Here is a 13167-nt window from a genome sequence, read left to right as displayed (position 1 = left end):
TGGTCTCAGACCTGGTTGTGTTTTTTACGAGACTGCCTAGCCTGGTCTCAGCTCTGGCTGTGTTTTTGACGAGACTGCCTAGCCTGGTCTCAGACCTGGCTGTGTTTTTGACGAGACTGCCTAGCCTGGTCTCAGACCTGGTTGTGTTTTTGACGAGACTGCCTCGTCTGGTCTCAGACCTGCTTGTGTTTTTGTCTGATTCATTGTCATTGGCAAACCAAACATTGGTATGATAATACCTAGGAGTTGACAAGAGGGCTGAAACAAACTGGAAACCAGAATAGAGAATGCCAAGGTTAAAGAAGAATCACAACTGAAATTTAGTGAAAGTGTGTTGCTCTCTCTGACAGACGAGTGACTGATGCGACAACCAAATCTTTTTTTACAGAGACAAACATGAAAGCATTGTTTCTCCCAAAAGGTTTGACTCAGTCACTCTTCTCTCCTCCTCTCTTTTCCTTCCTTCCTTCCTTCCTTCCTTCCTTCCTTCCTTCCTTCCTTCCTTCCTTCCTTCCTTCCTTCCTTCCTTCCTCCCTTCCTTCCTTCCTTCCTTCCTTCCTCAGCAGGACTGATGACTGGTCAGGGATGGGTCATGCTGTATTGTAATGGTGATTTATGTGCAGTACAGCAGCCTCAGTATCTACCATCTATTCAGGTATCTAATGGTATCTACCAGTGTTGTGTTGGAGACCACCTAAAGTGAGACCAAGACCAGAACAATGTGAGTCCAGTTCAAGACCATGATTGTAATTTTGTCAAATCAGCACCATAATAAGAGTTCAAAATGTCCAGTATTTCTGTGTTCATATTTCAGAAGGACATCTGGATCTAGACATTCAGAATAGTGAAAACATACACGCTGAGGTAAAATAGAGACACTCTACAAATTATTACTAACCCAAACACAGTGGGGAACTGTAACGCTTCTCCTCTTCGTCTGAGGAGGAGGAGGAAGGATCGGACCAATATGCAGCGTGGTAAGTGTCCATGTTAATTTATTAGACTGAACACACAAAACTAAATAACAAAGTGAATGAAAGAAACAAACCAGTCCTGCAAGGTGACACTTAACAGAAAATAACTACCCACAAACAAGAGTGGGAAAATAGGCTGCCTAAGTATGGTTCTCAATCAGAGACAACGATTGCCAGCTGCCTCTGATTGGGAACCATACCAGGCCAAACACAAAGAAATAGAAAACATAGAACACAAAACATAGAATGCCCACCCCAACTCACGCCCTGACCAAACTGAAATAGAGACCTAAAAAAAAGAACTAAGGTCAGGACGTGACAGGAACAATGAGGGCCTTCTACGCCTTCAGAGAAGGGCTAAGGATTTATAAAATAATAATAGTAATGTTATTATTTTCAATTATGTTCTGATTTATTCTCTTCTGTTTTTGTTGGAAAGGAAAGGGTTAAAAATGAAGAGAAAAAAAGATCCAATCATGATTTTTCTTTGCTGGTTTCTGGGGAGATAAATCTAGCTAGCTAAGTCAGCCATTGGCTAGGCCATCAGAAGCCAGATAAAGGCATCTGCCATTCAACATTTTGGAGTGACAGCAGAATCAACCAATCACATTTTGACTTAATGGGTGGACCGTTTTTACAAAAACTTATGGAAACATCTGCCTTCTTGAAGGCCAACAGGTAGCAGTAGTTTTAATAGCGAGCAGTAGTTTTCCCATGGTCTAGCTAGCTAGCTTTTGTTGTCGGCTAGTTTTCAGCGGCTGCAGTAGGTGTTATCAAGTAGGGTGTTGTTGCTAATTTGTTATTTTCTCCCTTTTCAAGAATAACTTTCAACAGGAAGTTAAGTTTCAAATGATCATCATCTGGTGAGTGGAACTGTGTGTTTTTTTATTGCAGTTCTCTTCCTGTTGTTCGCCATCTCTGAAAATAGAGTGTGAAACATTGTTGCATTTAAAGTGGTACTGAAAGCATTTTAATAACATTCAATTGTATTCAAATCTGTATATATATATATATATATATAGTACACCCCCAGGAAGAATGACACTTTTTTAAAGCATTTTCTGACAAACGAGCACTTACATATGGTAATTTTCACGTTTTCATAAATTCTTAGAATGTTTGGGAATTATGTATTCTAAGGCATTTGTGAAAATTCTATAGCAATATAGAGTGGGGAAGTGGCCGTGCGTTTGGACAATTAAAAGACACCGCAGTAAATAAATCAGAACCAAACCATCTGTCTTGTCCAGGACCAGAGTCTACACACACCGGTGCGCTATAGCCAATCAGAGCTACAGTAGGCCTTTATACAAATAAGCCATTTGTCACAGGGGCCTGCCATCATTCACTTTGAACTGGTGTGGTGGTTAATTTCTTTACTCTCAAATGAGGAGAGACAAACTTATCACACAAGTCAGAGTTATATGTATATGTAAAGTTTACATACACTTAGGTTGGAGTCATTAAAACTTGTCATTTTTCCAACAATTGTTGACAGACAGATTATTTCACTTATAATTCACTGTATCACAATTCCACTGAGTCAGAAGTTTACATACACTAAGTTGACTGTGCCTTTAAACAGCTTGAAAAATTCCAGAAAATGATGTCATGGCTTTAGAAGCTTCTGATAGGCTAATTGACATAATTTGAGTCAATTGGAGGTGTACCTGTGGATGTATTTCAAGGCCTACCTTCAAACTCAGTTCCTCTTTGCTTGACATCATGGGAAAATCAAAATAAATCAGACAAAAATTGTAGATCTCCAGAAGTCTGGTTCATCCTTGGGAGCAATTTCCAACTGCCTTAAAGGTACCACGCTCATCTGTACAAACAATAGTACGCAAGTATAAACACCATGGGACCACGCAGCCGTCATACCGCTCAGGAAGGAGACGCATTCTGTCTCCTAGAGATGAACGTACTTTGGTGAGAAAAGTGCAAATCAATCCCAGAACAACAGCAAAGGACCTTGTGAAGATGCTGGAGGAAACAGGTACAAAAGTATCTATAACCACAGTAAAACAAGTCCTATATCGACATAACCTGAAAGGTCAGTCAGCAAGGAAGAAACCACTGCTCCAAAACCACCATAAAAATGCAAGACTACAGTTTGCAACTGCACATGGGGACAAAGATCGTACTTTTTGGAGAAATGTCCTTTGGTCTGATGAAACAGAAATAGAGCTGTTTGGCCATAATGACCATCGTTATGTTTGGAGGAAAAGGGGGAGTCTTGCAAGCCGAATAACACTATCCCAACTGTGAAGCACGTTGGTTTCAGCATCATGTTGTGGGGTTGCTTTTTAGCAGGAGGGACTGGTGCACTTCACAAAATAGATGGCATCATGAGGTAGAAAATTATGTGGATATATTGAAGCAACATCCCAAGACATCAGGCAGGAAGTTAAAGCTTGGTCACAAATGGGTCTTCCAAATGGACAATGACCCCAAGCATACTTCCAAAATTGTGGCAAAATGGCTTAAGGACAACAAAGTCAAGGTATTGAAGTTGCCATCACAAAGCCCTGACCTCAATGCTATAGAACATTTGTGGGCAGAACTGAAAAAGCGTGTGCAAGCGAGGAGGCCTACAAACCTGACTCAGTTACACCAGCTCTGTCAGGAGGAATTTGCCAAAATTCACCCAACATATTGTGGGAAGCTTGTGGAAGGCTACCCGAAACGTTTGACCCAAGTTAAACAATGTAAAGGCAATGCTACCAAATACTAATTGAGTGTATTTAAACTTCTGACCCACTAGGAATGTGATGAAAAAAATAAAAGCTGAATTAAATCATTCTCTCTACTATTATTCTGACATTTCACATTCTTAAAATAAAGTGGTGATACTAACTGACCTAAGACAGGGAATTTTTACTAGGATGAAATGTCAGGAATGGTGAAAAATTGAGTTTAAATGTATTTGGCTAAGGTGTACTGTATGTAAACTTCAGACTTCAACTGTAGATATTCCATTAAAGAATCTGCCGTTTCCAGCTACAATAGTAATTTACATCATTAACACTGTATTTCTGATCAATTTGATGTTATTTTAATGGACAACAAATGTTATTTTCTTTCACAAACAAGGACATTTCTAAGTGACCCCAAACTTTTGAACGGGAGTGTATGTGTGTCTCTCTGTGTGTGTGTGTATGAGTCATTGTGTGTGTGTGTGTGTGTGTGTCCAGTCACCCTAATAACTTGTGACACTCAGTACTAAATTAGTCCTCATATCACCCTTGGACAGCCTAGGAGACCATTGCAGGTTGGTGGTGTTGATATTTGCCAGTCTTTCTGAAGACACTGTTACATTGCTACATAGCCTACAAGGACGGACCATTACCTTGACAGTTTTTATGAGTGTGTCCCATAAAGACGCACACGTAGCCTTCACACGTTTTACAGGTGTAGCTGGTTGTTAAGAAGGTAAAGCAACGCTTTATTATGGACAGACTTCTCCCCATCCTAGCTACTGTTGTATCAATATGTTTTGACCATGACAGTTTACAATCCAGGGTTACTCCGAGCAGTTTAGTCACCTCAACTTGCCAAATTTCCTCATTATTTATCACTAGATTTAGTTGAGGTTTAGGGAATGATTTGTCCCAAATACAATGCTTTTAGTTTTTGAATGATTCAGGGCTAATTTATTCCTTGCCACCCATTCTGGAACTAACTGCAGCTATGTGTTGAATGTCGGCGTCATTTCAGTCGCTGTAGTTTCTGACGTGTTGAATCATCCGCATACATAGACAGTCACACCAGCCTTCACTTTGGCTCCTCCTCCTGTCCAGCTCAGGCGTTTGGCGTCGCCGGCCTTCTAGCTGCTGCCGAACCTGCTGCTGGCAAACGCCCTTCACTCATCACTGTTATGTTACTGTACTGTTATGTTACTGTACTGTTGTGTTACTGTACTGTACTGTTATGTTACTGTACTGTTATGGTACTGTACTGTACTGTACTGTTACTGTACTGTTATGGTACTGTACTGTACTGTTATGTTACTGTACTGTTATGTTACTGTACTGTATTGTTATGTTACTGTACTGTACTGTTATGTTGCTGTACTGTTATGTTACTGTACTGTTGTTGCTGTACTGTTATGGTACTGTTATGTTACTGTACTGTACTGTTATGTTACTGTACTGTTATGGTACTGTTATGTTACTGTACTGTTATGTTACTGTACTGTTATGGTACTGTTATGTTACTGTACTGTTATGGTACTATTATGTTACTGTACTGTACTGTTATGGTACTATTATGTTACTGTACTGTTATGTTACTGTACTGTTATGTTACTGTACTGTTATGGTACTGTACTGTTATGGTACTGTTATGTTACTGTACTGTACTGTTATGTTACTGTACTGTTCTGGTACTGTTATGTTACTGTACTGTTACTGTACTGTACTGTTATGTTACTGTACTGTTATGGTACTGTTATGTTACTGTGCTGTTATGTTACTGTGCTGTTATGTTACTGTACTGTACTGTTATGTTACTGTACTGTACTGTTATGTTACTGTACTGTTATGTTACTGTACTGTACTGTTATGTTACTGTACTGTTATGTTACTGTACTGTACTGTTATGTTACTGTGCTGTTATGTTACTGTACTGTTATGGTACTGTATTGTTATGTTACTGTACTGTGCTGTTATGTTACTGTGCTGTTATGGTACTGTACTGTTATGTTACTGTTCTGTTATGTTACTGTACTGTTATGTTACTGTACTGTATTGTTATGTTACTGTACTGTGCTGTTATGTTACTGTGCTGTTATGGTACTGTACTGTTATGGTACTGTACTGTTATGTTACTGTTCTGTTATGGTACTGTTCTGTTATGGTACTGTACTGTACTGTTATGGTACTGTACTGTTATGGTACTGACCTGTTATTTATAATAAGAATTTATTGCCCATTATTTATTTCATAACATGTTATTTATCTAACCACTAGGCTACCTGCCGCCCCACTATATACTGTGCAGTGCCTTGCAAATGTATTCACCCATGTTGGCGTTTTTCCTATTTTGTTGCATTGCAACCTGTAAATACCTTTAAATTGATTTTTGATTGGATTCCATGTAATGGAGATACACAAAATAGTCCAAATTGGTGAAGTGAAAAAAAAAAAAAAAACTTGTTTCAAGAAATTCTAAAAAATAAAAAACAAACAAGTGCATATGTGTTCACCCCCTTTGCTATGAAGCCCCTCCCCTTTGCTATGAAGCCCCTCCCCTTTGCTATGAAGCCCCTCCCCTTTGATATGAAGCCCCTAAATAAGATCTGGTGTAACCAATTACCTTCAGAAGTCACATAATTAGGTAAATAAAGTCCACCTGTGTGCAATCTAAGTGTCACATGATCTCAGTATATATACACCTGTTCTGAAATGCCCCAGAGTCTACAACACCACTAAGCAAGGGGCACCACCAAGCAACCGACACCATGAAGACAAAGGAGCTCTCCAAACAGGTCAGGGACAAAGTTGTGGAGAAGTACAGATCAGGGTTGGGTTATAAAAAAATATCTGAAACTTTGAACATCCCACGGAGCCCCATTTAAATCCATTATTAAAAAATTGAAAGAATATGGCACCACAACGAACCTGCCAAGAGAGGGCTGCCCACCAAAACTCACGGACCAGGCAAGGGGGGCATTAATCAGAGAGGCAACAAAGAGACCAAAGGTAACCCTGAAGGAGCTCCAAAGCTCCACAGCGGAGATTGGAGTATCTGTCCATAGGACCACTTAGGACCATAGGACCACATAGGACACTCCACAGAGCTGGGCTTTATGGAAGAGTGGCCAGAAAAAACTAAGCAAACATATCTGGTGTTTGCCAAAAGGCTTGTGGGAGACTCCCCAAACATATGGAAGAAGGTACTCTGGTCAGATGAGACAAAATGTTGCTTTTTGGCCATCAAGGAAAACACTATGTCTGGTGCAAACCCAACACCTCTCATCACCCCGAGAATATCATCCCCACAGTGAAGCATGCTGGTGGCAGCATCATGCTGTGGGGATGTTTTTCATCGGCAGGGACTTGGAAACTGTTCAGAATTGAAGGAATGATGGATGGCGCTAAATACAGGGAAATTCCTGAGGGAAACCTGTTTCAGTCTTCCAGAGATTTGAGACTGGGATGGAGATTCACCTTCCAGCAGGACAATGACCCTAAGCATACTGCTAAAGCAACACTCGAGTGGTTTAAGGGGAAAACATTTAAATGTCTTGGAATGGCCTAGTCAAAGCACAAACCTCAATCCAATTGAGAATCTGTGGTAGGACTTAAAGATCGCTGTACACCAGCGGAACCTATCCAACTTGAAGGAGCAGTTTTGCCTTGAAGAATGGGCAACAATCCCAGTGGCTAGATGTGCCAAGCTTATAGAGACATACCCCAAGATACTTGCAGCTGTAATTGTTGCAAAAGGTGGCTCTACAAAGTATTGACTTTGGGGGGTGAATAGTTATGCACGCTCAAGTTTTCCGTTTTTTTTGTCTTATTTCTTGATTGTTTCACAAGAAAAAATATTTTGCATCTTCAAAGTGGTAGGCATGTTGTGTACATGAAATGATACAACCCCCCGAAAATCCATTTTAATTCCAGTTTGTAAAGCAACAACACAGGAAAAATGCCAAAGGCTTTAACAAGCCACTGTATGTGATGGGATTTGTTGGTAAAACATTATATATATATATATATATATATATATATATATATAAGGGAAAGGGGGATACCTAGTCAAACGCTCTAACCACTAGGCTACCTGCCACCCCACTATATACTGTATGTGAGGGATTTATTAGTAATATATATATATATATATATATATATATATATATATATATATATATATATATATATATATAACCACTAGTCTACACCCCACTTCATACTTTGGGGAGTTGGAGACCGAGAGCATTTATGATGTAAGTATGGTAAGTCTCATTACTAAAAGGTCAAGTTCAAAATTACCTTTTTTTTATTTTTATTTTTAATATATACATTTGTCTCTGGTTTACATGCATGTGGACATATAGCAAACACTGACATAAAACATGCAACAAAAACAACAACGAACAGAAATAAAACAGGCAAATCTCTTGGTGCCACATGTTGAAGGTGAAAAACTACACAGCAACACTGGCAGGAAGATGTTTAGTGGAGTCAGTGGTGGGCCGTCAGGGCCAGCAAGGCCTTCTCTGCTGGCCTAAACATCATTAGAATATAATTTTTTTTAAATATATATTTTCCCACAAATATGTATTAAATTATTCCCCAGAGTAAGAGTTATACTCTTCATTTCATAGCTTTCCTCTTGGTTGCACTGCTTCCAGCCCCAGGTTGAGATTTGGAGGGCTGGTCTTTATGTTAGATTTTTTATCCAATCATATTCAGCCATCATGTGTTGCCAGGGGTCTAAAATCTGCCCTCAGGCCTTCAGAATCAACAGTGCGGGCGCTTGTAGCTTGAAGTGAATGGAAATGAAAATTTAGTGTCAACCAATCAGCTTTAGAGTTGGCTATTGTACGCCTGCTGGCTGGCTCCAGTGTTACACAGGAGCCAGCTAGCAGGCGTAGTGCGTGCACGTCTTTTGATTGGATTACCAATATTGAGAGGCAGGTCCTATGGACAGGTCTATGGGCAGGTCAGAACTAGGAAACTGAATTTGATAAACGAATTAATTCGCGGACTACTAAACTGTTTTTTCAACCCACAATGGCGGAAGGAGGAGAAGATATCGATTTGGTCGAGGATATAATTATAACGCCATTCTCAAGACGAACTTGACGAGCTATCAATGGCTCACAGGCTCCGAGAAGCACTGTAAATTGTACTGCTGGGAATGCCTATTATTTGCAAGTGATGGATTTGGTGTTTGGAGCCACACTGGCTTTGCAAACTTGAGTTGTCTAACCAAGGCAGTAACGAGACACCAAGGTACGGCTGGGCACTTACAAGCAATGGTGCTTTTGAAAACTTTTGGGGACACCCGAGTGGATCTACAGCTCAACGAACAAGCGCGCAGGGCAACGGAGCCGCACAATGAAAAGGTGAAGAAAAATAGGGAAATATTTAAAAGACTCATTGATTGTGTCATGTTTTTGGGTGACGCCGGGTTATACTGTGTTTCTGTCTAAATGTGTAGTCTCTAGAGCCATGGCATCATAATGATGGTAATAAGAGGTGGATTAATTCGGGTGGGACTGTGTAGGACCTCACTGAAGGCCCAGGCCTCAGGCCCACGGCACGCCACTGAGTGGAGTGTATTTCTGTCCCAGAAGGTGACGTTGGTATCCTGCTGGTTGGCTGCTCACACTGCTCCTATTTTAATATCTACACACTGTGTATACCTATAGGCGTCCAGCCGAGTCGTACTCACACAGACAAGGCATGGGATTACTCATTGTGCGTTTTGTGTGTGAAGGTTAAGAGGTCAGCCTGGATTATCTGACACCTTTAGCACCTTAATGGTCAATAAGAAGAGGAGATCCCTCCTGGAGTCAAGGGGAGTACACACACGCACGCACGCACGCACACAGATCAACATTTTTTTTACAAAGAGTTGGTAACAGGCTGATTGGTCGGCTGTTTGAGTCAGGGGCTTTGCTATTCTTGGGTAGCGGATTTACTTTAGCTTCCCTCCGGGCCTGAGGGCACACACTTTCCAGAAGGTGTTGTTGGCATGTCATGCATAAATTTGCTAATCTTGGCAATAAAATAATCATTAAAGTAGTTGGCAATATCAGTGGGTTTTGGGATGAATGAGCCATCTGATTCAATGAATGATGGAGCTGAATTAGCCTTTTTTTGCCCAAAATTTAATTGAAGGTGCTCCAAAGCTTTTTACTATCATTCTTTATATAATTTATCTTTTATTTCATAGCGTATCTTCTTCTTTTTGTTAAGTTTAGTCACATTATTTCTCTTACAACACGTTTGCCAATCGGCTTGTTGCCAGACTTATTTGACATTCCTTTTGCCTCGTCCGTCTCAACCATATAATTTTTCAATTCCTTATCAATACACAGAGATTTGTTTTTCATCAATTCCAGTTTTTACAGTCATTTTCTTAATGGGCGGGTGCTTATTAGCAACTGGAATAAGCTGTTTCATAAATGTGTCAAGTGGAGCGTCTGGTTGCTCCTCATTAAACACCACAGACCAGCAGCGTCTGGTTGCTCCTCATTAAACACCACAGACCAGCAGCGTCTGGTTGCTCCTCATTATACACCACAGACCAGCAGTGTCTGGTTGCTCCTCATTAAACACCACAGACTAGCAGCGTCTGGTTGCTCCTCATTAAACACCACAGACCAGCAGTGTCTGGTTGCTCCTCATTACACACCACAGACCAGCAGCGTCTGGTTGCTCCTCATTATACACCACAGACCAGCAGTGTCTGGTTGCTCCTCATTAAACACCACAGACCAGCAGTGTCTGGTTGCTCCTCATTAAACACCACAGACCAGCAGTGTCTGGTTGCTCCTCATTACACACCACAGACCAGCAGTGTCTGGTTGCTCCTCATTACACACCACAGACCAGCAGTGTCTGGTTGCTCCTCATTACACACCACAGACCAGCAGCGTCTGGTTGCTCCTCATTACACACCACAGACCAGCAGCGTCTGGTTGCTCCTCATTACACACCACAGACCAGCAGTGTCTGGTTGCTCCTCATTACACACCACAGACCAGCAGTGTCTGGTTGCTCCTCATTACTCACCACAGACCAGCAGTGTCTGGTTGCTCCTCATTATACACCACAGACCAGCAGCGTCTGGTTGCTCCTCATTACACACCACAGACCAGCAGCGTCTGGTTGCTCCTCATTACACACCACAGACCAGCAGTGTCTGGTTGCTCCTCATTACACACCACAGACCAGCAGCGTCTGGTTGCTCCTCATTACACACCACAGACCAGCAGTGTCTGGTTGCTCCTCATTACACACCACAGACCAGCAGTGTCTGGTTGCTCCTCATTACACACCACAGACCAGCAGCGTCTGGTTGCTCCTCATTACACACCACAGACCAGCAGCGTCTGGTTGCTCCTCATTACACACCACAGACCAGCAGCGTCTGGTTGCTCCTCATTACACACCACAGACCAGCAGCGTCTGGTTGCTCCTCATTAAACACCACAGACCAGCAGCGTCTGGTTGCTCCTCATTAAACACCACAGACCAGCAGTGTCTGGTTGCTCCTCATTACACACCACAGACCAGCAGTGTCTGTTTGCTCCTCATTACACACCACAGACCAGCAGTGTCTGGTTGCTCCTCATTACACACCACAGACCAGCAGTGTCTGGTTGCTCCTCATTACACACCACAGACCAGCAGTGTCTGGTTGCTCCTCATTACACACCACAGACCAGCAGTGTCTGGTTGCTCCTCATTACACACCACAGACCATCAGTGTCTGGTTGCTCCTCATTACACACCACAGACCAGCAGTGTCTGGTTGCTCCTCATTACACACCACAGACCAGCAGTGTCTGGTTGCTCCTCATTACACACCACAGACCAGCAGTGTCTGGTTGCTCCTCATTACTCACCACAGACCAGCAGTGTCTGGTTGCTCCTCATTACTCACCACAGACCAACAAATATTCTTTACATCAACAACATAGGAATCACTACAAAACTTATTGTGTGACCCCTTATACACTATATCAGGCCTAGCCTTTGTAACTGTGGTTTTCCTAGATATGGCTACTATATTGTGATCACTACATCCGATGGATTTGGATACTGCTTTCAAGCACATTTCTGCAGCATTAGTAAAGATGTGATCAATACATGTTGATGACTTTTTCCCTGTGCTGTTTGTAACTACCCTGGTAGGTTGACCAATAACCTGAACCAGGTTGAAGGCACTGGTTACAGTTTGAAACTTTATCTTGAGTGGGCAACTTAATTGAAAGCCAGTCAATGTTTAGGTCACCATGAAAATATACTTCACTGTTGATATCACATATATTATCAAGTATTTCACACATATTATCCAGATACTGACTGTTAGCACTTGGTGGTCTATATCAGCTTCCCACCAGAATGGGCTTTAGGTGAGGCAGATGAACCTGTAGCCATATTACTTCAACAGTATTTAACATTATCCAGATACTGACTGTCTATAGCAGCTTCCCACCAGAAGGGGCTTTAGGTGAGGCAGATGAACCTGTAGCCATATTACTTCAACAGTATTTAACATTATCCAGATACTGACTGTTAGCACTTGGTGGTCTATAGCAGCTTCCCACCAGAAGGGGCTTTAGGTGAGGCAGATGAACCTGTAGCCATATTACTTCAACAGTATTTAACATTATCCAGATACTGACTGTTAGCACTTGGTGGTATATAGCAGCTTCCCACCAGAAGGGACTTTAGGTGAGGCAGATGAACCTGTAGCCATATGTGACTCGGGTTCAGGAAAGGCCTGTCATGTGTCCCTACTTCACAGGAGAGTCATTAGAACGTAAACTTTTTTTAAATCATTTCTTGGGGGCAGAAATGCCTTCTGTGAACATGAGAACTTCCATATGCTTTAGTAACAAACTTGTATGCCATCTGTATAAATTGTTAAATTACGAGCCCAGTTGGTTTAGCCACGGAAAAAGTCAGCAAACTTTATGAACGCTCAACACCCGTTGAATATGGCCATTGCCAGTAAACGTTGTCAGAAAAAAAAAGTAATTAAATTGTTGTCAGCAGCACAGTTGCAGTCACCAACGATCTGGATAACATGAAAACAGTCTAACCAGCTCTGCTAGGGCGAGTAAGGGTCAAAGTGAGCTGTTCTCTCATTTGTGTCTGGAAGTAGCTAGCCAATGTTAGCCAGTTAGCTTGGGTAATTGACTGCTGTTAGGTCAGAACGCTCCGATCAACCCAACTCCTCGGCCAGAGCGTTCAGTGTGCTCTCTGAACGCTCCGAGAGCAAAACACTCTGAATTTACAAACTGACAATCTGACAATGCTCTGAGTTTACGAACGCGCACTCTGGCACTCCAGATTAAATGTACGAACACACCTGTAGTATAAACCAGCCTTTAGTCTGGAAATCCTTGGTTGTTTAGTACATGGCCTCACAGGTTAATCCTTAAAGCTTTAGAGGGTGTTAACAGTGTTGAATGGGTGTAGACAAAGAAGAGCTCTCCAGTAGGTAC

This window comes from Oncorhynchus mykiss, chromosome 28 (assembly GCF_057628025.1).
Source record: "Oncorhynchus mykiss isolate SJ-2025 chromosome 28, ASM5762802v1, whole genome shotgun sequence".
NCBI lineage: Eukaryota > Metazoa > Chordata > Actinopteri > Salmoniformes > Salmonidae > Oncorhynchus > Oncorhynchus mykiss.
This window is presented reverse-complemented; position numbering follows the sequence as displayed.